We start from the raw sequence: 27,304 nt of genomic DNA, 5'->3' as shown, positions 1-27,304 counted from the left end.
CCAATGAATTAAATTCAAAATTCTAACAACTTACAAAGCCATCCACAACTCGGCCCCCAGCTACATCACTTAACTAGTCTCAAAATACCAACCTACTCGTTCCCTTCGTTCCTACCAAGACCTCCTGCTCTCTAGTTCCCTCGTCACCTCCTCTGATGCTCCAGGACTTTTCCTGAGCCTCTCCTATCCTTCGGAACTCCCTACTGCAATCTGTCCGACTATCTCCTACCCTTATTTTCAGAGAAGCCTATCCCACCTAAAAACTGTACTTTTACTTTCTCCATCAGATCAACCCCCACAGTTATTACCTTTTGCATCCTAGATTGTAAGCTCTAATGAGCAGGGCCCTCTGACTCCTCCTGTATTGAATTGCATTGTAACTGTAATGTCTGCCCTCATGTTGTAAAGCGCTGTACAAACTTTTGGCACTATAGAATACTTGTATAATAATAATACTGTATAGTGGCTGCCACTACTGGCCTCTTGAAGAGAATGCTAGATTTCCTTGATGTGCCTGACTTGAGTCTGACAAACAAATACTTGGGGGGCACACCCTAACAATGCATTACATTAATGATGGTGCTGCTATAAGAACATAAAAACAGAACAAAATATTATAGCGCACACATACAAAAATTATATTTAAATCCTGAAAAGCTATTTAAAGCACCTAAACATATTAAGCAAATAAGCAAAAATATGGTGGCTACGGAAGATGTGACTGTGGACAAGGAGCCGGTGGAATAGGCCTCTTTGGCAGCTGCATTGGAAGGAAAACTACTCTGAGCCTGGGTGACAGAGGATGGGGAGAATGAGGAAGGCTTAGTTATCCACTCCACCAACTCTTCTGCATGTTCTGGCTCAATAACATGGCCAGCAGCAGAAAAAAAGGACAAGCGTGCCCCACGGCCACCTGCAGAGGATGCACTATGTCCACAATCAGCACTGTTGACTGTAAACACAGAGTCTGCTTGCCCTCTTTTAGTAGCCTGTGAGTGTCTGCCTCTTCTTGGTGGCCTTCCAGACATGATGTATATTTTGTTTTGCAACACCACGCTACACTTTATTAGATACTATGTACAATACACCACCAGAAATGTAGTAGAAACTCTACACACTGAATTAAATACTGTGTACACCGCCTGCACTATATTAGCAACTGTACTAAGTCTGCACTGTATTTTATACAGTGTAGTGTAAAAAATAATTCTGCGTTCCCCTTAGAAATAGCAGCTAACACAGCACTTAGATAGTAGCAAAAACAATAGAAGAAGAAGAAACCAATAGTGTAGCGCTCTGTGAAAAAGTCAAACTAAGGGAATAAACTTAACGTGATACAAGTAAATATGGGTAATGAACCCAAATACTCTCAATATTGGAGTAATAATAAAAAAAAAACATAAATGGATGTGATGGTCCGTGCATACAAGCAATTAAATGTCCATAAAGAGTCAAAAATAGAATGACACTTGTGGCAGCAGGCAGGTAAAGTCACCTGGTTGTATCCAGGATGGGAAATATGTGTGCCCTAGATTCAGGCTTTATGCAGACTTGTACAACTAGAGGGGAAGAGTTAATGAGCCCAGCTGAAGTAAATGGGCTCATTAAGACCTCTACAAAAAACCCCAGCATGCTTAAGGAGATGCTCCATCCTGGAACCAGTTTTGTGTTGTATAGACTGGGGAGTGTGACACCTGTTCTGTGCGGTGAGTTAACGCCTGTGTGGCAAACCTCTACAACAGAGACAGGGACTGGTGCAGCACAAGGCTGCACTCAGTTGTTAGACAGGGAATCTAAGTGTGTAGAGGTCGAGCTGACCAGGATTTATTTTCATGTTTTATTTTTGTTTGGCTGTTATATGTATCACTGCATGTAGCATAAATAAACCGCTTCTTTTGTTTTTTTGCACCTACAACGCTGTCTGCTGTGCCTGATTTTGTGTTGTGAACCCATCCAGGGGGTCACACACACCCGCTGCCGAGCTAACCCCTCACACACTGTTCAAAAGAAAAATTTCAAACCCTTCGTGTTGAAATCCAAATGAACCACCACCGATAAATAGAAGGCTTGCCAAAGTGTTTGAACTCAAAAGAACATACATTCTATGAGTCAGATGGGCTTGTGTTGTATGGACAACAAGTATGGATGGACGAGGATCACCCGGATATCCGCAAGATGTAGGGTGTCCTTACAGGATTGTTTCGTAGGAGACGGTTGTCAGATATCCATAGATGTAGTGAGGATAGTTTAAAGAGAGGAGAACAGAAAGGGCCACATAGCATAATTCCATTTAAGATAAAAAAAAGTTTTAATTTAGCCAGAACACTACCGGAAGCATAGTAGAAACTGTATTAGTGACATGGACATTCACTGTACTGTTCATTTAAGCACAAGAGACTCCATTTTGTTCTCACTGTTGAAATGTGTTCTGTAACCTTCACCTAACACACAGACACATCTCTACTTTTGCAATTGTTCTATTCAATAGCTTTTAATAACATATTTCTATTTGTTAGTTTTTAATAACATCTCACACCACCCCTTTCTTAGTCATAACAATTAGATACTGACTCAGCCAATGACAGCTGATCACATGATCACATGATCAAAACATAAGCTCGGTGATCGTTTTTTTTTCTCCTCACGCTGACAGCGGAGGAGAAAAAAAAAAGCCGATCACCAGCTCATCTGAAAGGGACATCTGTCCCGAAGAGGAAGAGGCAATTATGCCTCATCTATACCATCTTCCATTGCCACCTGACAGTGCCCACAAGTGCCACCTATCAATGCCCACCAGTGGTGACAATCAGTGCCACCTAGAAGTGCTGCCTATCAGTGTAACCGATCAGTGCCACCCATCAGTTCCCATGACTGCCATCTATCAGTGCCCATCAGTGCCGCCTCATCAGCATAAATCAATGACGGACAAAAATTACCTGTTTTAAAACTTTATAACAAAATAAAAATACATATTTTATTTTTTATTCGGTCATTTTACATTTTTTTTAACAAAAAATAAAAGCCGCAGAGGTGATCAAATACAACCAAAAGAAAGCTCTATTTGTGGGAAATAAATTATATGAAAATTTCATTTGGGTACAGTGTAGCAACTCCACGCAATTGTCATTCAAAGTGCATCAGCGCTAAAAGCTGAAAATTGGTCTGGATAGGAAGGGGGTTTAAGTGCCCAGCAAGCAAGTGGTTAAAGCCAGGTCACGTCAATTTCCAATTATAAAAGCCTTTAGGTTTAACCTGTGCTCATCAGACAAGGCATTTCCAGGACTCTGACATATTCATGAATCCATTTAAATTAAATCTGTTTACTTCAGACTTTTTTTTTATAATTTACATTTCGCATTGTTGAAAAATAATAAAGATTTCACTGGCATTATTAGCAGGGCCGTGTTACCAGCCACAGAGGAATTCTTAGCACCGTGCCTCTGAGATACTAATAACGGCAGCATTATCTAAATACCAAACATTGTAAATTGCATGCCATGTAACAATTAAACTTTAAGCCTTGCAGATAATGAACTGTCGATGAGCCAATCTTAAGAACATTAAGACGGAGAACATCCCAGCAGGTAAAATCACAAAATAATATGCTCTCCGGGGGCAAATACAAATCAAATGCCACCTATGTGTAAAGATGCTGAGTCGATTTTTTATTCCTGTATTTTTTTGGTTGTAAAAGTGTCTTCAGGCCAAAGACGTGATTTTCTTTCTCTGAAGAACAGACATGCTGTAAAAACAAAGGCTTATGTTTATTATACAGGGTTTTCACATCCACTGTGCTCCAAAACCTAAAATTCAGAAGGAAGTGAAAGGCGGAGGGAGATATTGTATTTCTCCTAAGGTGTGTCTGCTGATTGCTACGTTTAATACGTGATGTGCTAGGCACTTCCTTTCTGCTGTCTGATCTGAGATTTTTCTTATTGAAACAATACATTGTTTATTAAGAAATTTTCCACTTTAGTTGAAGATTGATCTCCCTTGAACCAATTGATCATTAAAATATAAAAGCTTTAAATCACAGACGTAAGTATTCAGCCTTCCAGGCAGATATAAAAAACACAAATAAAGCTTTATTCATTAAAAAAAAAAAAGAATACAGTGCAGGGTTAAATAATATAAAGTACAATATAGTCAATGTAGTGCAGGGGTCAGCAGTATAATGTGCAACAGAGATGAGCCGAACACAGGCATGTACTGGCCATTCGGACTACAGGGAATTTCCCGGTGGGCCGATGGCTCGGTGGGCCGGTTTCAGTGACAAAGTAATGGCTGCGTGGCTCGCCCTCAACTTCACAAAGTGATGTGAGAAAGATGAGAAAAATACAGAGGAGAATAAGGGAAATAATAAAAGAGGTTAGTGAGGACTCCTTATGTTATGCTACTTATGTTTTTTTTTTGCACAATTGCATATAGTTTTATATACTGTTTTTGTGCTTGTTTGTAAAATGAAAGTGGTCTGGTCTGGATGAAGTCCAGGGCCAAATTTTTGTCCCAGTCCAGCCCTGGCCATACACCACTCCAGCCAAACAACAAACCCCATTAAAGTCTATGGCACTTGAAGTGGAAAAATCAAAAGTGCCCATTTTGAAGGCTTACCGTATATACTCGAGTATAGGCCGACCCGAATATAAGCCGAGGCCCCCAATTTACCCCCAAAAAACTGGAAAACTTATTGACTCGTGTATAAGCCGAGGGTGAGACATGGCTGTCCATCCCTGTGTGTCCGTCCATCCCTGTGTGTGTGTCCGTCCATCCATCCCTGTGTGTGTGTCCATCCATCCATCCATCCCTGTGTGTGTCCGTCCATCCATCCCTGTGTGTGTATCCATCCATCCATCCATCCCTGTGTGTGTGTGTGTGTGTGTGTGTATCCATCCATCCATCCATCCCTGTGTGTGTGTGTGTGTGTGTGTGTGTGTATCCATCCATCCATCCATCCATCCCTGTGTGTGTGTGTGTGTGTATCCATCCATCCATCCATCCATCCATCCCTGTGTGTGTGTGTGTGTGTATCCATCCATCCATCCATCCATCCCTGTGTGTGTGTGTGTGTGTGTATCCATCCATCCATCCCTGTGTGTGTGTGTGTGTGTGTGTGTGTGTGTGTGTGTATCCATCCATCCATCCATCCATCCATCCCTGTGTGTGTGTGTGTGTGTGTGTCCATCCATCCCTGTGTGTGTGTCCGTGCAGCCTTGTGTGTGTGTCCAGCCTACCTGTGTCCCGAGCCTCCGTCCCGAGCCGCCGTCGTCCCGAGCCTCCTCCGTCCCGTGCCTCCTCCGTCCCGTGCCTCCTCCGTCCCGTGCCTCCTCCGTCCCGTGTCGTGCCGATGGATCGCCGCTCCAGGATCGCCGCTCTTCTCGGCGGCCATTCTACAATTCAAAAGCCGCGCCTCCGCCTCCGCCTGTGATAGGCGGAACACTCAATTTCCCAGCAGCCTGTGTTCCGCCTATCACGGACATCCTCTCATCCTCGTCCATAGTACGAGGATGAGCGGATGTCCGTGATAGGCGGAACACTGACTGCTGGGAAATTCAGTGTTCCGCCTATCACAGGCGGAGGCGGAGAAGGAGGCGCAGCTTTTGAATTTTAATGTCCGCCGTCTGTCTGCTCGATACGCTGATCGAGCAGTCAGACAGCGGTGACTCGAGTATAAGCCGAGGGGGCACTTTCAGCCTCAAAAAAGAGGCTGAAAATCTCGGCTTATACTCGAGTATATACGGTATATGCAAGTTATTGGGCATACAAAGGGTAAGGAGGTCCGGTGCTGCCCTAGGGACATGTATCAATGCAAAAAAGTTTCTAAAAAAGATAATTTTTAAATGAGCAGTGATTTAATGATGCTTAAAATAAAAAAAATCATTTAACTATAGTGCCTGGGATGTCTCCTAATTTCATAGTTTGTAAGGTTGAATAAAGACACCAGTCCATCCAGTTCAACCTAAGTGAGTGTCTACAATTTTCCCTATCCCTGTACATTGCACACTCACATCGGTCCCTACCCTCAAGGAGCCCACAATCCAAGGTCTCCATTCATATTCTAGGGCCAATTTTGGACAGAATCCAATTAACCTATCTGCATGTCTCTGGATTGTGGGAGGAAACCGGAGTAAGCCCACGCAGGCACAGGGAGAACATGCAAACTCCAGGCAGGTAGTGTCGTGGTTGAGATTTGAACCAGCGACCCTTCTTACTGTTAGGTGAGAGTGCAAACCCCTACACCACTGTGCCGTCCACTTAGTGTGCCTGTAAAATGGTGCATCTGTACAGTGTAAAGAACATTTAGTGCACTCGGAACAAGAGTACAGATTTTTTTGATAAACGCTGGTGTCTGTTTTGCAGACTTTGGATAGATGTAACAGGTGCAGATTGGGCTTCGGGTGTCGGTAGTGCCTTTACACCATAACCCTATAGAGCAGGGATGTGCAATTAGCGGACCTCCAACTGTTGCAAAACTACAAGTCCCATCATGCGTGTTCCATATGCACCAGTGTGAACTTAGACTAATACTGAAAATCAAAACTGACTTATGGTTTTCTTTGTGCATTCTAGGACCCCTAAAAGCCATCTGTTCAAGATATCTTTCCTTCACCCCAATATATAATAACCCAAACCCATAAATATACCCAAACACAGTGAGTAGTGAATTAACATTGTTACGTAACATGACCATGTACTTGGCAGCATGCCTCCCTTTTGTCCCAAGGGTGAAAGATGGAGGAGTGCCTATGCTCTTTAACCCCTTTGCTTCCAAACCCTCCTGAAACCAGCCAGTCCATTGGGGTATGCTAACATGGGACCAGTTGGGTTCCCAGCAAGTGGTATCTTTTGAAGGACACCTGGTACAGTTCCCAGCCTTGCCTAACCAGTACTCAATGGCTGTGAAGTCCATACCTGGCATAGGTCCTGAGCAACAGACCCCACTGCAGCCTATCTTGCTTTGCGCCGTTAGGAATACCAGAATATCCACACAATAGATGGCTTTGGTCTTTGCTTTACTAAATAAAATGCATTTGCAATAAGTTTATTCAGCCTTTCAGATAAAGGTGGCACATCTCTAGGTTAGAAACTTGATTAAAGACAAAAGATTTAAGTAAAGCCTCATACACACGATCGGACTTTGTACAAACTTTCCCTTGGATTTTTGTACAAAGGGCGTCGGCTGAGAACTTGTATTGCATACACACGGCAGGACTTTTCCAGCCAACTTTCACCAAATCGCGTGGTTTTTCTGCTCTTTACCGCCACCTTTGGTCAACTTCTGAATTGTTGTCTGATCTTTTGCATTGGTTCTGAGCATGCCTGTTTGCACTTTGTACAAAAGTCCTATGGTTTTCTGTACACACGATCAGACTTTGCTCCATCGGACTTTTGTTGCCAGAAAGTTTGTCCGTTCTCACAGCCAACAAAAGTCCCATGAAAACCGAAAAAGTTTGTCCGATGGAGCGTACACACAGTCGGATGTTGCTCCAAAACAGCTAATTTGCATGTTTGTTGTCAAAAAGTCTGATCGTGTGTATGGGCCTTAAGAGGGAAAAGTGTGGCAAGACCTATTAACTCTGGAGGGTGATTAAAGTGTACTTTCATCCCCAGAGGGAGGAGAGTAGATCCAAAGCCTAAAGGCCCATACACACGATCAGACTTTTTGACAACGAACATGCAAATTAGTTGTTTTGGAGCAACATCCGACCGTGTGTACGATCCATCGTCTGATCGTGTGTACAGAAAACCATAGGACTTTTGTACAAAGTACAAACACACATGCTCAGAACCAATGCAAAAGGTCAGACAACAATACAGAAGTTGACTAAAGATGGCGGTAAAGAGCAAAAAAACCACATGATTTGGTGAAAGTTGGCTGAAAAAGTCCTGTCGTGTGTATGCAATACAAGTTCTCAGCCGACGCCCTTTGTACAAAAAAACACAGGAAAGTTTGTACAAAGTCCGATCGTGTGTATGAGGCTTAAGTATGAGATACGTGGAAGCCCGCCTGGCCACACCATACTTAAGGCCCATACACACGATCAGACTTTTTGACAACAAACATGCAAATTAGCTGTTTTGGAGCAACATCCCACCGTGTGTATGCTCCATCGGACAAACTTTTTTGGTTTTCATCTGACTTTTGTTGGCTGTGCGAACGGACAAACTTTCTGGCAACAAAAGTCCGATGGAGCAAAGTCCGATCGTGTGTACAGAAAACCATAGGACTTTTGTACAAAGTACAAACAGGCATGCTCAGAACCAATGCAAAAGATCAGACAACAATACAGAAGTTGACCAAAGGTGGCGGTAAAGAGCAGAAAAACCACATGATTTGGTGAAAGTTGGCTGAAAAAGTCCTGCCGTGTGTATGCAATACAAGTTCAGGGCCGACGCCCTTTGTACAAAAATCCAAGGGAAAGTTTGTACAAAGTCCTATCGTGTGTATGAGGCTTTACCTACAAGGGGGTAGCAGGCTATGTAGACATCTCTACATTGTCCTGAACTAGTCATGTCTAAAGCCTCAAGCCTCATACACACGATCGGACTTTGTACAAACTTTCCCTTGGATTTTTGTACAAATCATGTGGTTTTTCTGCTTTTTACTACCACCTTTGGTCAACTTCTGTATTGTTGTCTGATCTTTTGCATTGGTTCTGAGCATGCCTGTTTGTACTTTGTACAAAAGTCCTATGGTTTTCTGTACACACGATCAGACTTTGCTCCATCTGACTTTTGTTGCCAGAAAGTTTGTCCGTTCGCACAGCCAACAAAAGTCCGATGAAAACCAAAAAAGTTGAGCATACACACAGTCGGATGTTGCTCCAAAACTGCTAATTTGCATGTTTGTTGTCAAAAAGTCAGATCGTGTGTATGGGCCTTAAAGAGGAAGTAAACCCTGATGGGTTTACTTCCTCTTTTTTTTTCCCTGCAAAGGTAAAGCATAATGGACTACTATGCATCGCATAGTAGCTCATTATGTGTCACTTACCTGACACAGGAGCCAGCGAAGTCGCCGCTGTCCCCTGTAGTCCGCCGCATCCATCTTGCTGGTGGCGTCTCGCAGCTCCGCCGAATGACATGCATGCGCACGGGAGTCGCGTCTCGCAGCTCCGCCGCTGCCATTCGGCAAAGCCGCGATGACGTCACTCCTGCGCATGCGCACGGCAGTCGACAAATTAGGCATCTCCATTCTTGGACTTGCCGCGTTTAGTGCGCCTGCGCGCCGCTGTCTACGGCGCATGCGCCGTAGACAGTGGTGCCCATTTTTGGGCAAATATCTCCTAAACCATATAGGTTTAGGAGATATTGCTTGGACCTACAGGTAAGCCTTAATCTAGGCTTACCTGTAGGTCAAAGTGGTTTGAAAGGGTTTACTTCCTCTTTAAGCATTCAAATCCTCCTTCTGAACCTAGCTACCAGAACTCTGGGGAGCTTTCCAAATAAACTATATAGGGTTCCCTTTTACTGGCAGGGGCAGGGCATAAGCAATCAATATAAAGGCCATACAATATTATGGGATAACAAAAGCAACGGATAAAACAGATCTGAATTTCACAGATCATAATTATTTATTAAATCAAACGCGTTAATTGCACTTATGTGTCTTGTTTTCCGGTTTGTGACTGGTGTAGTTCAGATTATGACTTATGCTATACAAGGCATGTTATATTTTACTAAGTTCTGTTAGTTCTATAGTGCAAGAACTTAGTTTTATTTGTACAGATTTCTTGCGTAGCACTGACCTGAATTTCACAATCACCGTGTCATAAATAATCCTCCAACATTCAGCTGTTTTAGAAATAAAGCTGAACAAAGCGAAAAATATGGTAGTGTCGGACAGGACTGTATCTCAGCAATGAAAGATTTATGAAGGATTTCATAATGCTGGGTTACCACTAGTGATGGACGAACTTCCGACGGGACGTTTCGCGAAAGCGAAATGCGAACGGACCCAAACGTTCGCGAAACCGAACGTTCGCCGCGGGCCCCATTGACTTCAATGGGAGGCGAACTTTGCAAACCTTCATGTCGAATTTGCGGCCACGTGGTAATTATTAGGGGGTAAAACGTAGTCCCACCATCTGGACAATGACATAATACATGTATGAGGTGAATTTGGGATCGATAACTACAAGCATTTTTATTTTATTTGGGAAATTGTTCTAACAATTCAGGACTATGGAGCTAATGAAGGCAATGGAGGAGAGGGAAGGTCAGGGACCAGGGTAGGCAAAGAAGAGGGTGCAGGAGATGATCACCAGCAGCGTGACATACCGGAATGACACATGCACCGTGATAGAGGCATCTGACAGCAGCACCGTAATACAGAGCACTGACAGCAGCACCGTGACATACAGCGCTGACAGCAGCACCGTGACATACAGCGCTGACAGCAGCACCGTGACATACAGCGCTGACAGCAGCACCGTGACATACAGCGCTGAAAGCAGCACCGTGACATACAGCGCTGACAGCAGACTGATAGCGGTCCTTACAGAACAGCAGACTGTACCGCACTCAAGCCTATGTACCGTAGCACCCTATACCAAGTTACCAGTCCTTATAAGAACTTTTGTGGACCAAGCAGGTTGTGTATTAGTGTTTAGCAGACTGTACGTCAGTCCCTATACCGCTGAAGGACTGCTGCAGTATAGGGCAGCGGTCAGCAGTGGTGCACGTCAACCCTATCTATTGTGGACCGATAGCGGTCCTTACAGAACAGCAGACTGTACCGCACTCAAGCCTATGTACCGTAGCACCCTATACCAAGTTACCAGTCCTTATAAGAACTTTTGTGGAACAAGCAGGTTGTGTGTTAGTGATTAGCAGACTGTACGTCAGTCCCTATACCGCTGAAGGACTGCTGCAGTATAGGTGAGCGGTCAGCAGTGGTGCACGTCAACCCTATCTATTGTGGACCTATAGCGGTCCTTACAGAACAGCAGACTGTACCGCACTCAAGCCTATGTACCGTAGCACCCTATACCAAGTTACCAGTCCTTATAAGAACTTTTGTGGACCAAGCAGGTTGTGTATTAGTGTTTAGCAGACTGTACGTCAGTCCCTATACCGCTGAAGGACTGCTGCAGTATAGGGCAGCGGTCAGCAGTGGTGCACGTCAACCCTATCTATTGTGGACCTATAGCGGTCCTTACAGAACAGCAGACTGTACCGCACTCAAGCCTATGTACCGTAGCACCCTATACCAAGTTACCAGTCCTTATAAGAACTTTTGTGGAACAAGTGAGTTGTGAATGTTTAGCAGACTGCAGCAGAAGGGCAGCAGTCAAGTATAATATCCTTTCTATATTTGGAAGAAAGAATATTATACATGTACAAGCCTATTACTGTACCACTGATACCAGTCCTGAAAAGAACCTTTGTGGAACTAATAATAACAGCAAGTCTTTAAAATTACCCTCACTGCCTGACAACACTGCTTCCTTCCTGTCCCTATACAAATTGGCAAAAAAAGAGAACGATTAGTGGTTACTGGAACAGCTCTTTTGTGGACCTTGATAGTAACAGCTAATGATGATGATGATGATGATGATGATGAAAGACTAATCTGGCTGTCCCTGTAGCATACACCGTCCTTTCCCTTTCTCTAAACTAACAAAAGACACTCGGGCTGCTGCAAGAATCAGCAGCACAGCAAACCTATCAACACCTAACACCTATACCAGTCCTGAAAAGAACTTTTGTGTACCAAATAGCTAGTGGTTTATCTCTCCCTACTCCACACAGGAACCTGTCCCTATCGTAACAGAAGAAAGAATGTAAAATGGCCACCGGATCGGGTGTATTTATAGGTTAGGGGGAATGTCCAAGTGTCCATGTGCTGTCATGTCTCAATTGGCTGTCCTGTATCACATGATAAACGTGTCACCAAAGGTTAAAGTTCTTGTATACATTAAACACGTAAGTCCGCCGCGGCGAACGACGGAAAAAGGCGTTCGAACGTGCGGACCGCGAATGTCGGAAATTCGCCGCGAAACGACCGCCGGGCGAAACGTTCGTCCATCACTAGTTACCACACTCTTAATTAAACTGATGCACTCATGCAGTACAGGGAACAGCACCCAACACACAGGCTTATAAGATAGCTTATTGCATGTTTGCCCAACCTAAGAATACATATATATAATATATATATATATATATATATATATATATATATATATATATATATATATATATATATATATATAATCACCAGAGACTACACTATATCGTCTCAGTATTTGTATAGCTCTCAACTTTGGCCAATTTTTAGAGGGGCAGAATGTGGAGAGTATGGCAAGCTGCAACACAATGTGGGTGTGGTGTGGTGGAACGTAGGCTTGGCAATATGGGTATAGCATAGCTCTCAACTGTCCCTGATTTCAAGGGACTGCCCCTAATTTGGATAAAGTCCCTCTGTCCTTCCTTCCCCCTCATTTGTCCCTCATTTTGATCTGATCTACAGTGCCTTGAAAAAGTATTTATACTCCTTGACATTTTAAACATTTTGCCATGTTATAACCAAAAACTTAAATGTATTTTATTGGGAATTTATGTGATAGAATAATTGTAAAGTGGAAAGAAAATGATAAATGGTTTTCCAAATGTTTTACAAATAAATATGTTAAGTGTGGTGTGCATTTTTATTCAGCCCCCTTTACTCTGATACCCCTATCTAAAATCAAATGGAACCAATTGCCTTCAGAAGTCACCTAATTAGTAGAGTCCACCGGTGTCTAATTTAATCTCAGTATAAATACAGCTGTTCTGTGACACCCTCAGAGTTTTGTTTGAGAACCTTAGTGAACAAACAGCATCATGAAGGCAGAGGAACACACCAGACCGGTCAGGGATAAAGTTGTGGAGAAGTTTAAAGCAGGGTTAGGTTATAAAAAAAATATCCCAAGCTTTGAGCATCTCACGGAGCTCTGTTCTATCCATTATCGGAAAATATAAAGAGTATGGCACAACTGCAAACCTACCAAGACATGGCTGTCCACCTAAACTGACAGGGCAGGCAAGGAGAGCATTCATTAGGGATGAGCCGAACACCTCCGGTTCAGTTTGCAGCAGAACATGTGAACAGGCAAAAAATTTGTTTGAACACTCGTACACTGTTAACGTCTATGGGACATGAACGTGAAAAATCAAAAGTGCTAATTTTAAGGGTTAATATGCAAGTTATGTTCATAAAAAGTGTTTGGGGACCTGGGGCCTGCCCCAGGGGACATGTATCAATGCAAAAAAAGTTTTAAAAACTGCAGTTTTTTCGGGAGCAGTGATTTTAATAATGCTTAAAGTAAAACAATAAAAGTGTAATATTCCTTTAAATTTCGTACCTGGGGGGTGTCTATAGTAGGCCTGTAAAGTGGCGCATGTTTCCCGTGTTTAGAACAGTCCCTGCATAAAATGATATTTCTAAAGGAAAAAGTAATTTAAAACTACTCACGGCTATAATGAATTGTTGGTTCTCAGCAATACAGATAAAAGCCATTAAAAAAAGCGGCATGGGGGTCCCCCCAAAAACCCATACCAAGGGTCTGGTATGAATATTAAGGGGAGCCCCGAACCAAAATTAAAAAAAAAATACGTGGGGTCCCCCCAAATTCCATACCAGGTCCTTCAGGTCTGGTATGGATATTAACCGCTTCCCGACCAACTCTCGCAGATATACTGCGGCAAAAGTGCACGTACAGGCAGATTAAGGTACCTGTACTTAGCCCTTTAAGAGGCGGCTTGCGAGCGTGCCGGGAGCTCCATGAGCGTGATCACGGGTCCTGCGGACTCGATGTCCAAGGGAAAACCCACGATCGACTCATGGTGAGGAAGAACGGGGAGATGCTAATGTAAACAAGCATTTCCCTGTTCTGCCTAATGACACTACACTGATCACCGCTCTGGATTACAGGGAGCGGTGATCAGTGTCGTGTCACACACAGCTCCTCCCCCCACAGTTAGAATCACTCCCTAGAACACACTTAACCCCTACAGTGCCACCTAGTGGTTAACCAATTCACTGCCAGTCACATTTACACAGTAATCAATGCACTTTTAATTGCACTGATCGCTGTATAAATGTGAATGGTCCCAAAATTGCGGCAAAAGTGTCCAATGTGTCCGCCATAATGTCGCAGTCACGATAAAAATCCAGGATCGCCGCCATTACTAGTAAAAAAAAAAAAATATCAATAAAAATGCCATAAAACTAATCCCCTATTTGTAGACGTTATAACTTTTGTGCAAACCAATCAATAAACACGTATTGCAATTTTTTTTACCAAAACGTAGACGAATACGTATCGGCCTAAACTGAGCAAAAAAAAAATGTATATATTTTTGGGGGATATTTATTAAAGCAAAAAGTAAAAAATAATGCGTTTTTTTCAAAATTTACTTTTTTTTGTTTATAGCGCAAACAAACAAAACAAAGAGGTGATAAAATACCACCAAAAGAAAGCTCTATTTGTGGGAAAAAAAGGACATCAAGTTTGGGAGCCACGTCCCATGACCGCGCAATTGTCAGTTAAAGTGACACAGTACCAAATCACAATAAGTGCTCTGATCTTTGGCCAGCCAAATGGTCAGGAGCTTAAGTGGTTAAGGGGAACCCTGCACAAAATTTGTAAAAAAATATGGCGTGGGGACCCCCCAAAAATCCATACTGGACCCTTATCTGAGCACACAACCTGACAGGCCGCAGGAAAAGAGGGGAGGACGAAAGAGCGCCCCCCGTCCTGAACCGTAGCAGGCCACATGCCCTCATCATGAGGAGGTTGCTTTGGGGTAGCACCCCAAAGGGCCTCATCCCCACAACCCTTGCCCAGTGGTTTTAGGGGTCTGCAGGCAGGGGGCTTATCAGAATCTGGAATCCCCCTTTAACAAGTGGACCCCCAGATCCCAGATACCCACCTGTTTGAAATGGTAACAGGTATATTATACCCCTACCATTTCACAAAAAAAGTGTCAAGATGTTAAAAAACCACAAGCCATATCTTGGGACAATTCCTTTATTAAAAAATAAAAAAATAAAAATGTCCCAAAAAAGTCCATTCATATCTTCTCTTGCTCTGCCGACGGACCGGAAAATGGCTTCCCCGTGGCATCAGAGGAGGCAGGGCCACCCGTTTACGTACCCGGGTGAACCCCCCCCCCCCGACGCACGGGGACATCCCAATATTTTCCCGCTGGCATTGTGGCATGTGTTGCTGTCGCTTCAATGCATGCTCATTCACATCCTCTCTCTCTCTCTCTCTCTCTCTCTCTCTCTCTCCTCTCTCTATCGCTCATCCTCCCTCCTTTACCCCTCTCTCATCCCCTTTGTCTCTCTCTCATCCGCCCTTTCTCTATTTAAATTAATTTGTTATAACAAAAAATTGTTTGCATTTTTAATTATTATTTTATTTTTATTTTTTTTATTAATAAAAAGCACCAGGCCCATAAATGATGTTCATAATCCGGCCCTGCTCATGCGTTAGAATTGCCCAGCCAAAGTCCAGACCTAAATCCAATTGAGAATCTGTGACAAGACTTAAAAATTGCTGCTAACGGCTGCTCTTCATCCAATCTAACAGAGCTTGAGCTATTTTGCAAAGAAGAATGGGCAAAAATGTCCCTCTCTAGATGTGCAAAGCTGGTAGAGACATCCCCAAAAAGACTTGCAGCTGTAATTGCAGAGAAAGGAGGTTCTACAAAGTAGTGACTCAGGGAGGCGCCATACAAATGTACCCCCCACACTTTTCACATTTATTTGTAAATCATTTTGAAAACCATTCATCATTTTCCTTCCACTTCACAATTATGTGCCACTTTGTGTTGGTCTATCACATAAAATCCCAATAAAATACATTTAAGTTTTTGGTTGTAACAACAATATATGGAAAATTTCAACTGGTATAAATACTTTTTCAAGGCAGTGTATATAGTTGTATATAAAATGCACTATAAATCTATCAAAAATGCTTCCCAATGCTAAACCTTTCATCCAATTTCTAAATTGTTATGCCTCGTACACACGATCGGAATTCCGGCCAGAAAAAGACTGATGAGAGCTTTTCATCGGAAAATGCAACCGTGTTTATGCTTCATCTGAATTTAGCGGTCCGAATTTCCGCCAGCAAAAAATTGATAGCATGTTCTCAATTTTCCCGATGGAAAAACTTTCTATTGGAAATTCCAATCGTGTGTATGCAATTCCGACACACCAAAAATCACACATGCTCAGATTCAACTACGAGACGGAAGCTATTGGCTACTGGCTATAGCGTTCTAAACTATCGAAATTTGGTGTGACCGTGTGTAGGCAAGACAGCTTGAGCGGAATTCCGTCGGGAAAACCATCAGAACTTTTTCCGACGAGAATTCCGATCGTGTGTACGCGGCATAACATTTGTAAATTTTGCCAGTATAAAGGAATAGTAGTGCTAAAGAAAAACGCTTGTGAGTTTAACTAATCATTTTTTTGTATAATTCTACTTTGGCAGGGGGTGTATCCTATGCCTAAATAATTTTGTTAATAGGTGTCCCTCATTCCCATTTAAAAAAGGTATGGTGTAAATTATGGATAACCGGCAGCAGCTTTGATAAGAATCCTACCTGGCATTGGAAGATTTATCATAATAAGGATATAAGCCCATTCAAGAAGGTATTATTCATTAATAAAATTATTTGTTTAGCTAGTGTGACAGCACGATGCCTGGCCACTGTGAAAATGGTTGGAAAAATTACACGCTTGAGCTTCTTAAATTGCACCTTTGAGAACTCTGTGTGTTTTATGAGTAGAGAAAACTGTGTTTAAAGTTTTCTCTTTGTTTAGGGCCTGGAGTTTGAGGGTTTCAAGATGTCTTGGGTGGAATGAAGCCTTCGATCCTGTGTCTGGACTCAGGTGTGCAAGAAGGAGGAGATTTTCACTACTGTCTATATACACGCCCACATGCGTGATGTCAATATCATGTGACCTGGCTAGCTCTGAGAACAAGAAACTGTTCTCTCCAGCATAAAATACACAACTGAGCATGTGCAGGTTGGCTACTCTGCCTGTGTTAGCTGGCCTTCCCCAGATAGACAGTGCAGGAGGGAAGGATCTGTCCATACAGGATAAAACAGCCTTTTTACACACTGCAGAAGATTAACCCCTTAAGCTCCACAGTGAGAATAACAAGCATGCTATGCTGCATATACAGACTGATTTTACTGTTGTGGATTTAGTAACACTTTTAGATTGTGGTAGATTTGTTGACTTTTATTATTAGTATTGTTTAATTCAGTTGAACATACCAGTAACACCCATCAAGTTTTGCAAACATAAAATATTTTATTATCACCTCTCTATTCTAGTATTTTTTAGGATTTCATTGATATAATAATAATATTATTATTATACAGGATTTATTATTGCACCAACATAGGTGTGCATAGCCTATTTCATAAGGCCCCTTTCACGCTGAGGTGGTTTTCAGGTGCTACAGCGCTAAAAATAATGTATGTATAGCACCTGAAGAAAACCGGCCCCTTTCACTCCAGTGTGAAAACCGGAGGGCTTTCACACTGGAGCGGTGCGCTAGCAGGATGGTGAAAAAAGTCCTGCTAGCAGCATCTTTGGAGCGGTGTATTCACCGCTCCTAAACCGCTCCTACCCTTTAAAATCAATGGGGCAGCATGGCTATACTGCCGACAAAGCTATACCGCCGGTGCTTTGCGGGCGGTTTTCACCCTTTTTCAGCTGCTAGCAGGGGTTAAAACCGCCCCGCTACTGGTCGAATACCGCCGCTAAAACGATAAAGTGGCGCTAAAAATAGCACCGCTTTACCACCAATGCCGCTCCCGCCCCAGTGTGAAAGGGGCCTTAGGCTGGGTTCACACAGGCGCGACTCGTCCAGGCGACTTCGCCGCCTGACAAGTCGCCCCCATTCTGTACTACGGAACCGTTCTAATAGGAGCGACTCAAGTCGCTCCGACTTAGAAAAAAGGTTCCTGTACTACTTTTGGCATGACTTCGGGCGACTTGCATTGACTTCTATACAGAAGTCATTTTGCAAGTCGCCGCTGAGGTCGCGGCAGGTCACGGCGCTGCAAGTCGTGCCGCGTCCTGTGTGAACCGAGCCTTAGGGTGTGCACCCAAAAGGTCAAACACACATGCGCAGTAGAGTAGTGGATATTGTCAGTAGAGCAGAGGACAGTGCCAGTAGAGCAGTGGATGATATTTTATTATCACCTCTCTATTCTAGTATTTTTAGGATTTCATTGCTATAATAATATTATTATTATTATATAGGATTTATTATTGCACCAACATAGGTGTGCACAGCCTATTTCATTAGGGTGTGCACCCAAAAGGTCAAACACAAATGTACAGTAGAGCAGTGGATATTGTCAGTAGAGCAGAGGACAGTGTCAGTAGAGCAGTGTATGGTGTCAGTAGGGATAAGATCGGTGTCAGTAGTTTTTACTATTTTATTTTATTAAATTTTTTTTTTTTGTTAGTTTTTTTTACAATTTGTTAGGACCTCTTTGAAGGGTTTTGGTGAAACAGCAGCAAAAGAGACTGAGGACAGAGATTTTCCAGTCCATTTCTCTGCAGCCTCAGCTATCACGGGGGCAGGGGTGTTTGGCAGAGGAAATCTGCATCGCACAGGGTGATTAGGGAGTGCCCAGGCACACCCAGCACACCCTGTGCGCACGCCTATAAGCGACAACAGTTTATGCAGCGCTTTACAATATAAAAGGGAGATGGTACAGTTACAATACAATGATATACAAGAGGGTTAAGAGGGCTCTGCTCAGAAGAGCTTACAATCTAAGAGGATCACTCTATATATCAATAAATAATAAGATCATTCCCACACAGAGATAGGATGTGGATCCATAATCTGTCGCTCCACCATTTGTGTTCTACTTAGTACAAGCAGCTTAATTATAGTCTAAGTTTCTTGCTAAAGTGTAAACAGTCAAAACAGCTATCAGTAGTGATATGACAAGGAACGCTGTATTATACTCCATCCCCACTATCTTACATTGAGCAAGATGAAAGCTGCGTCTAGAGACTCCAATCTCTGTCCAAATCAAAGAGCCCAATTTGATTTTTGCCAAGAGTAGAGAAGTGTTATGACTAATTTGATGCAGTGTAGCGCTGGGGGTGTCCGTAGATTCAGCTTAAAATGTCCACACTTTGAGGAATTATAGACGATGCTGTATGTTTGATTTCTTTCCGTTTGTCTCTTTACAAACTCCTTTTCCCCAGGCAGCATTGTAGCAGTAAGCTTGTGGTCAGGATTATCTGCTTGCTTTTGTGTTTGGGATGTTGGATATGCTATTTGAATTTGTAGTGTGATTGCATACATGGCAATGTGAGAGCACATTAGCCTTATTTCAGATTGTGTGTGTATATATATATATATATATATATATATATATATACATACACACACGTACATACACACACACACACACACATATATATATTTTTATACTGTAAACTACTGTGCAAGTTTTAGGCAGGTGTGAAAAATGCTGTAAATGAAGAATCCTTTCAGAAACAGAAGCGTTAAAAGTTTTTTTTTTTTATTAATTAACTTAATAGAAAGTAAATGAACAGATCCAAATCAAAGCAATATTTGGTGTCACTGCCCTTTGACTCCAAAACAGCATCAATTCTTCTTCATTTCTTCTAGGTACACTTGCACTCAGTTTTTGAAGGAACAATAATGAATGTCTGCAGGCAACAGTAAAGTGTGGTGGAGGTTCCTGGCAAGTTTGGGATTGCATTTCTGAAAATGTAGTTGGAGATTTAGTCAGGGTCAATGGTGTCCTCAATGCTGAGAAATACAGGCATTGAGGACACCATCAATCCTGGCCAAATCTCCAACTCCATTTAAAGAAATGCAATCCCAAATTTACAAGGAGCCAAGGAACCTCCACCACACTTCACTGTTGCCTGCAGACACTCATTATTGTACCGTTCTCCAGCTCTTCTTGAACAAACTGCCTCCTGCTACAGCCAAATATTTCAAATTTCAACTCATCATGGAGTCTGTGTGGGATTACAGTGTCTTGCAAAAGTATTTACCCCCCTTGGCATTTTTCGTGTTTTGTTACCTCACAACCTGGAATTAACATGGATTGTTTGAGCATCATTTAATTTACAGAACATGCCCACAACTTTGAAGATGTTTTTTGTTTTTGTGAAGCTAACAACAAATAGGACAAAATAACAGAAAAAGTCAATGTGCATAACTATTCATCCCCCTAAAGTCAATACTTTGTAGAGCCACCTTTTGCAGCTATCACAGCTCCAAGTCGCTTTGGATAAGTCTCTATGAGCTTGCCACAACTTACCACTGAGATTTTTGCCCATTCCTCCTTGCAAAACTGCTCCAGCTCCTTCAAATTGGATGGTTTGCACTTGTGAACAGCAATCTTTAAGTCTGACCACAGATTTTCTATTGGATTAAGGTCTGGACTTTGACTAGGCCATTCCAGCACATTTACATGTTTCCCCTTAAACCACTCAAGTGTTGCTTTACCAGTGTGTTTGGGGTCATTGTCCTGCTGGAAGCCTCAACTCACACACAGAGTGGTACAGGTTTTGCTCAAGAATATCCCTGTATTTAGCATCATCCATCTTTCCCTCAAATCTTTCCCTCAACTGCTGAAAAACATCCTCACAGCATGATGCTGCCACCACCATTTTTCACTGTGGGGATGGTGTTCTTTGGGTGATGTGATGTGTTGGGTCTGCGTCAGACATAGTGTTTTCTTTGATGGCCAAAAAGTTAAATTTTAGTCTCATCAGACCAGAGCACCTTCCTCCATACATTTTGGGAGTCTCCCACGTGCCTTTTTGCAAACTCAATACGTGCCATTTTGTTTTTTGCTGAGAGTAATGGCTTTCTTCTGGCCACTCTGCCATAAAGCCCAACTCTATGTACGACTTATTGTCGTCCTATGTACAGATACTCCAGTCTCTGTTGTGGAACTCTGCAGCTCCTCCAGGGTTACCTTGGATCTCTGTGCTGCCTCTCTGATTAATGCCCTCCTTGCCCGGTCCATGAGTTTTGGTGTGCGGCCGTCTCTTGGCAGGTTTGCTGTTGTGCCATGTTCTTTCCATTTGGTTATGATAGATTTGATGGTGCTCCTAGGGATCATCAAAGATTTGGATTTTTTTTTTTAACCTAAACCTGTACTTCTCAACAACATTGTCTTTCACTTGTTTGGAGCGTTCCTTGGTCTTCATGGCAGTGTTTGGTTATTGGTGTCTCTTGCTTAGGTGTTGCAGCCTCTGGGGCCTTTCAAAAAGGTGTGTGTATGTAATTACAGATAATGTGACATATTGCACAGGTCGACATCATTTTACTAATTATGTGCCTTCTGAAGGTAATTGGTTGCATCAGAGCTTTTTATGGGATTCATAACAAAGGGGATGAATACATCCGCACATGCCAATTATCCGTTTTTTATTTCTGAAAATTTGTTTTATGTATAGATTTTTCTAATTTTACTTCATCAACTTGGACAATTGTGTTCTGATCCATCACATATAATTCAGATTAAAAAAATATTGAACTAAAGGCTGTAATGTAACAAAATAGGTAAGAGGCCAAGGGGGGTGAATACTTTTGCAAAGCACTGTACATGAAGAGACACAAGGAACTGATGGGCAGCCAATATCCATGGAAGATCTGTGGTTAATTCTCCAAGATGTCTGGAACCAGCTACCTGCCGAGTTCCTTCAAAAACGGTGTGCAAGTGTCAGGACCATCTTTAATATTGGTTGGACCCTGAGCAAAAATTGTCTTGCCCCCCCAAATCCCCCCCCCCCTCTCCACGCAGTTTCTTTCTCCACCTGCTTTGAGGCATAAAATAAATCGCAGCTAGACTCAAAATCAGTTTACTGAATCAGATCAGGCAGCAATTGTGATTGCTTGCCAGAGGTTACAGTGTATATTGTTACCGCTCACTTATTAGTTGCTAGAGGTTACAGAACATGATTTATGCTGGTTGATTGGATGCTAGAGATTACTGTACATCAATACTGCTCACTGATTGGTTGCTAGAGGTTACTGCACATCATTACAGCTTACTGATTGGTTGCTAGAGGTTACAGCACATCATGTCCTCACTGCCTGCACAACATGGACTGAGGAGGTGAGGGGACCCATTAATAGACAGAAAACACCTAGGGATCCTAGGACTCCTGGGATCAGTCCTGGGGGAGGGGTGGGTGTGTTCAATTTCCACCATGCCCCTCTATCTCCCCAGTGGAAAGCATTCCATATAGGTGATGGATATGACCTCAGGGGGGCATGATATACATATGAATGCCGCCTCTATTCACATATGAATGCTGCTGGTCCGCTGCTATTTACATATGAATGCAGCTGCTATTTACACATCAATGCTGGCATTTACATGTAAACACAGGGTCTGCAGGTGAGTCATCTGTACACACAAATAGGGCAGAGCTGGGCAGCATTAGTAACAGAACTTCACACTGAGATATCAGGACACAACACTGGACTAAAACCTCAGGAAACCAGGGAATTTAAAATGGGATAGTTGGCAAGTATGAGGCAGCTGCTTTGGGCCCCACAATAATGACAGGGCCCAGGATAGCTGCCCCTTTTGCCCTGCCTTAAAGACAGCCCTGGCAAATGTATCTAGAAGAATTGAAATGTATGCTGTTTTGAAGGAAAAGACTGGGCACACCAAATATTGATTTTGTTTGGATTTCTATTCTGTTCATTTACTTTCCATTTTGTTAATTGATAAAAATAATCTATTAACACTTCTATTTCTGAAAGCATTCTTAACCAGTACCCGACCAGCGCACGTGTATGTCGGCAGAATGGCACGGGCAGGCATATTGGCGTACAGGTACGTCCAATCTTTAATGCCTCCCTGCCATCACGAGCGCTGGTCGGGACCCACTTAAGTCCAGTCGCGGACTCGATCGGCGCGGGCATACCCGTGATCGTCTCACGGGGTGGCTGAACAGAGAGAAGCCGTTGTAAACAGCATCTCCCCGTTCTGCCTAGCAACTAGTGACGCTGATCTCTGCTCCATGTGATTGGAGCAGAGATCAGTGTTCACTAAATGAAAGCCCAGCCCCCAACAGTTAGTAACACACCCCTAGGAACACTTAACCCCTACACTGCCACCCACTGGTTAACCCCTTCACTGCCAGTGTCATTTACATATATATATAAATGCAGTGATTCCTGTATAAATGACAGTGGTCCCAAAAATATGTCAAAAATGTCTGATGTGTCCGCCATAATGTCGCAGTCACAATAAAAATCGCTGATCGCCGCCATTACTAGTAAAAAAAAAAATTATTAATAAAAATGCCATAGAACTATCCCCTATTTTGTAAACGCTATAACTTTTGCTCAAACCAATCAATAATCGCTTATTGCGATTTTTTTTTTACCAAAAATATGTAGAAGAATGCGTATTGGCCTAAACTGAGGGAAAAATGTTTTTTTATATATTTTTGGGGGATATTTATTATAACAAAAAGTAAAAAATAATGCGTTTTTTTCAAAATTGTTGCTCTATTTTTGTTTATAGCACAAAAAATTAAAAACCGCAGAGGTGATCAAATACCACCAAAAGAAAGCTCTAATTGTGGGAAAAAAAGGACGTCAATTTTGTTTGGGAGCCGCGTCGCACGACCGCGCAATTGTCAGTTAAAGCGACGCAGTGCCGAATCGCAAAAAGTGGTCTAGTCTTTGGCCAGCAAAATGGTCCGGTCTGAAGTGGTTAATTTACAGCATTTTTTCACACTTGCCTAAACCTTTTGCACATTGCTGTATGTACAGTATACTATGTAGTGAGACCCTGGCATGTAGAATTTTAGTCAGTGTGTCTGTATCAACTAGGTTTTTCACATACTGTACACATACTGTAGTGAGGGGCTCAAGGGCTTATGTGTAGAAAACAAGCTTTTTGTTTTCTCCGAATCATAATATTTTTTTTTAGGTCCTGGAGCCCAGAGGTTTTGTAGCACCTGGAAAAATCCTCCATTCTTTAGTCCACGTCTTACATAATAGCCAGACCTCATTATTAGTCTCAGCTGTCCACGCGTCATTATATAAAATAACTGGCTGATGTTCAAGGCAACTTAAAGCTGAACCCTGGGGATAAAAAAATGGGAGACCTCCTACCATCATTGTTAACCCCTTGATGCTGTCCGCACACAAATACATGGCCTCTTGGCGGGTGGGCTTTGGCACTGAGTGGATATTTGCATTCATTAGTGTCAATGCTGCTGTACTGAAAGCATGTGTCCCGGCACAGTTACCGGTGGCTAACAGAAAGCTCTACTTCCGATTGGGAGCTTTTCGATCATGTGACCACCGTGACAGCCAATCACAGTGGTCACATGGTCAAAAACACCGCCCCCATCTCTTGGCATCCTTTACCCCTTAACAACTTCCCGACCGGCTCAGGTACATATACTGTGGCAGGTTGGGAGCCCTATGCTGTGAGGAAAACCCACAATTTTAGAACTAGAACTAGAGGTGGGGTTAAATGTTCCAATTATGACACCTACACAGAAGAAACACATGTGAGAAGTTTTAGATGCCCAAGAATTTGTATCATTATCCACTCATTATTGCATTTTGTAAAGACCCGGTGGGGAAGGAGACCTGCTTTTTCTCGACTGCAGTTAATTTACACTTCTAGGTCTTTTACCTTCCTAAGGACAGTGCGCAGAGGTGCCGCCCTGTGGAAGTAAAACTGCTATAGGGTGGAGCCCAAAGCGGAGATCCGTTGTAGTGTTTATTAAAAGTCAGCAGCTACAAAAAGTGCAGCTGCAGAGTATTAATTAAAACACACTGACCTGTCCTAGGATCCAGTGAATGTGGCCACCCGAACCCTCGATTCTCTCCCTCTCCTCTCGCCGGTGGCGGCTTTACAATTGAGGGCACCCAGCTGTGACAGCTTCAGTCTTCATAGCCAGGTGCGCTCTGCCTGACCATTCAAGAGGAACAGCATGCACAATCTTCTGGGACCTGTGACTTGTCCCAGAAGATTGCAGGGGGACGGAAGAGGAGAACTTCTGCTCAGATTGCCTAGGTCAGTGATGGCGAACTTTGGTACCCCAAATGTTTTGAAACTACATTTCCCATGATGCACTTCTGCACTGCAGAGTGCATGAGCATCATGGGAAATGTAGTTCCAAAACATCTGGAGTGCCAAGGTTCACCATCACTTGCCTAGGTAGTCCAAGCAGAAGAGGAACCTGTCAAAACGAAGTACCCGCTCCCCCCAAAATAATTGCATGCCAATTACAATTACAAATGTGGCATAGGAGGGGGAGGAGAACTTAAAGTGGAACTTGCCCTTTTGGGTGGAGCTCCGCACAACCTTTATAATTGCCTGGAGAAAATTTTCCCACCCAACTAGGCATTCTCCCCATTATCTTGTGAAGCTAAATATACTTATGACATGTCATCCAGCAGTATGAAAGGAGCTTAAGATAACTGCCCCCCTTTTAATGATGCTGTCCTTTTCTGGATCCTGGAAAAACCTCACCACTGGACACCCAGTAGAAAGAGTCCACATCATGCAGGCATTGATGTGAACACCAATAGAAAGACCCAAGAAGAGTTGGCGCTATGGAGTCACATGACCATGGGAATTTAGTTGTTTTTTTTTTTGTTCCAGTGATCGCATAGACATTGATCCCACAGTGGGGCTTTAATTTACAATGATTTTCTTGAATAAACCAGTGACACTTTCTTGCTTCTCTTTCGGAGGAGCAGTCGTGTCTGAAAAAGTTATAAATATATTTCTTCTCATCATCAAAATGGCACGTTGTTGTTCAAAGCAGTTTAAATGGTTGACTGAATTCTGTGGTAAACAGACGTGTTACCTTTGCTTTGATTTCCTCTAAAGTACATTGTCTATTTTGGCCGTGCTCATTGCTGAAGAGTCTGTAAAGTCTTTTAAGGTTACCAAGGAATTGTTTACGGGAACTTTGGCAAAAGACAGAGTAATAAAATCTTTAAAAAAAAAAGTGAGAACAATAATGCAAACATAAGCTAATTATGTAACTAAAACTATTGGGCAGAACTCCTGGCTAATAGAAAACATCCTTTAGTAATTAAAGTGGTTGTAATCCCTTATAGACCACTTTAACCCACAGGTAAGCCTAGATTAAGTCTTACCTGTAGGTGCAAGAAATATCTCCTTAATCTACACGGTTAAGGAGATATTTTCCTAAAAACAGCCACCGATGTCTACGGTGTGAGCACACTGAGCGTGCCGTTAGTGAAGGCGATCATGGCGTCACTGATGGCTCCTGCGCGCATGCGCCGGAGTGACGTCATTGCTGCTCCAGCCAGTCACAGCGCCGGAGCAGCGATACCCAGAAGCCACTCCAGGTATCATGGCAGTGACGGAGGAGGTGAACAAGGGTCGCTTCGGGGGCTTTGATCTCAGGTAAGTAATTTATAATGAGCTAGTATGCTATGCATACTAGCTCATTATGCCTTTGTCCTGCAGGGTGTTTTTTTTTTTTTTTTTTAGAGAGAGGGTTTACTTCTTCTTTAAAACTGAGTGAGATTTCAGGCGTTACTTTTGTCTTTGGTATAGGTTGGAACGTGTAAGCGGTATATTCACCTTAAAACTCTTCAACTTAAATTTTTTGGTTTTCAAGTTGAACTATAGCATTACAACCCCTGTCAGATCTTTTTCACCATCTGTGCCTCATTGCGGAGATTTTCCTTCACTTCCTGTTCCATAGCCAAACAGGAAGTGAGAGGAAATCCCTGTAAATTAAGGAAATTTCTTGGGGACCCCCAGGTCACCAAAATATCCCCTCTTTTTAAACTTTTCTGGAGACAACCCAAAATTTAGGATTTTCTTTTACTTTCACTTTCAATGATAATACAGGTAAACAGGACAAATTGAGAGGGCGAATCTCCAGGGGCACAGACAGCAATAAAAACTGACACAGGGGGTCTAATCCCTCTCCACTCCAAAAAAAAAAAAAAAAAAGTTTTCCCTTTTAGCTTTACTTTTAAAATCAGCAGCTGCAAATACTGTAGCTGCTAGACACGTGCACAACAATAAAAATTGTTTTGTTTCGTTACGTTTCTGTTGATTTGTAATGATTCGTAATTTCGTAAGATGCAATTTTTCATATTCGGACTCGTTCGTATTTTCGTAAGTTTTATTTTCATTGATACGAAATGATTCGGAATTCCGTTAGTCTGGCGATTTGTCATTTCGAAAGACGCAAGGTTTCCTATTCTGACTCGTTCGTATTGCATAGAAGAAGGCAGTGTGACAAACA

This window comes from Lithobates pipiens, unplaced genomic scaffold (genome assembly GCF_037356315.1).
Source record: "Lithobates pipiens isolate NorthernLeopardFrog02 unplaced genomic scaffold, aLitPip1_a1.2 Scaffold_10, whole genome shotgun sequence".
NCBI classification, from domain to species: Eukaryota; Metazoa; Chordata; class Amphibia; order Anura; family Ranidae; genus Lithobates; species Lithobates pipiens.
The sequence above is the reverse complement of the archived record's forward strand: the minus strand, read 5'-3'. Positions refer to the sequence as shown.